This window comes from Meleagris gallopavo, chromosome 4, assembly GCF_000146605.3.
Source record: "Meleagris gallopavo isolate NT-WF06-2002-E0010 breed Aviagen turkey brand Nicholas breeding stock chromosome 4, Turkey_5.1, whole genome shotgun sequence".
Taxonomy (NCBI): Eukaryota; Metazoa; Chordata; class Aves; order Galliformes; family Phasianidae; genus Meleagris; species Meleagris gallopavo.
Window position 1 is genome coordinate 32,163,804 of NC_015014.2, and position 2,091 is coordinate 32,165,894.

Here is a 2,091-nt window from a genome sequence, read left to right on the forward strand (position 1 = left end):
GAAGAAGAAAGAAAGAAAAGAAAAGAAAAGAAAAGAAAAGAAAAGAAAAGAAAAAGAAAAGAAAAGAAAAGAAAAGAAAAGAAAAAGAAAAGAAAAGAAAAGAAAAGAAAAGAAAAGAAAAGAAAAGAAAAGAAAAGAAAAGAAACACCATATCTGAATTGATTACCATCAGAGAAGGAGACTGTGTCCAGGATGATGTACTTAAGCTCTGGAAAAGATACCTAGATGGAAAGAAGCAAAATCAAGTGACTCACTCTGAAGAAAAGGCTGGACTTTCTCTGTTTGCCCTGATTTTGTTGGCTTTTCTCTGTTTTAAAGCCTCCTGATGGAAGATGTCAAATGCTTTTGGCTTTGTGGGAGCCGAGGATATTTAGTTCCCAGAAGACAGACTCTGTAATTACCATCGTTTCTGTGATCAGTATATTGATCTGCAGCGAAATGGCACTACATCACCATACCTGAGTGTTCCTTTCATCTTTGAGATAAAGACTTAGGGAGCTTATTTTCATGTGAGATTATTACCTTCATTTTTATTTTATTTTTTTAATTTTTATTTTTCACTCAAACTATTAAAAATATGAATGAACTAGCAAATATTTCAAGAGTGGATCATTTTTATTTACTAGGAAAATAGGGTCGACTAACAGAAATAAATAAATCAAACAGAGTAAAGCCCAAATTCCTTATTAAAAAAACTAAAATTAAAAGAAAATTACAAACATGAGAATGACAACTAATTTAGAGTTTTGTACAATTTTTTGCTTACCTTCTTAATGCAATTGACAGAGGCTATTACAAGATATCTATATGGCTTGGTGTACTTTAAACTAGAAGAGATAAATTCTCTTTTCATTCATACAACCAAATAGATGTAAGAATGCACTGTGTTTTTCCTTCTTAAGCACATTGGTTTGAATTCTGCACCTAGCTTCTTTATATGCTGCATTCATTTGCTTTTTGCTCTGGGCAGATAAGCTGAGAACTATTAATACGCATTTCCATGTATTAATATGTTAATATGCAATGGTTAAATGCAGATAGATAAGGAGGTGAAATGAAATAAACGTCTTCTATCCATTCTGATTTTCAACTATGTTCTGGTTTTCACTTTTCTTTTTCAAGCACTTTGTTAAGAATTTGACTTTTCAAAATGATAAAAAAATAGTCCCTCAAGAAAAGCCAAGAATAAGTAAAATAAGAAAGAAACCCCTGCTTACATTCATGTTGGTCCCAGTCTTTTGTGTGATCACAGGCTTCCTTTCTGAAGTCAGATCAAGGCCATGATGTTATTACCCTACGTGGTGCTGTCTGCATTTTTTAAGTAATTCCTCTGAATAACTGTTTTTCAACAGTGTCATTTTACCACTGCTTCTCTGTGAGGTGCATGCTGTTGCTGCAACTAGACCAGTCTACTTGCTTACCAAATTCTCCTGTGACTTCTTGAATATATATAAACTAACACTGCAGGCTGTCGATATATATCTTTGGAGGAAGGGAGGGGGAAGAGTCAATGTGCTGCAGGTTTTTCCTTTTTTAGGAAAATTATGTGCTTACAACCAATTAGCATCAGTTGCAATTAGAATAAAAATAGAAGTCATATAATGGCAAGAAACAGACTATTTGCTTGCATGCTCTATTGATATCAATAGATGTCTGTTAGCAAAGATATGCTCCAGCTTTTTAGGTATCTCTGTCACCTGAGGCAATCAAGGGCAAGCATGAACTTTCCTATGCTGCCTATAAATGTTAAGGCAAAACAGAGATTTCAGGCTCCTTTACAAGTAACTATTAAAATGACTAAACCTAAACAATAGTATTTCTACCATTCTGAACTTGAGTTTGTCTGGAAGAGTCAAAGATTTCCATCACAGTCTGTCAGAGAACTGTGAGCAATGCTTCCCTCTCTGACCATTCCCATTTGGAGCTACGCCCCTTCTGGGTCCTCCCTCAGTTGACATTTTTGTGGTTTGGGCCCAAAGACAGGGTATTAAGAGAATTCTGTCCCAGGATTTTTCATAATTCACAGTTTGTATATGTATATATATATATGTATGTATATATATATATATATATTTTTTTTTTTTTTAATAA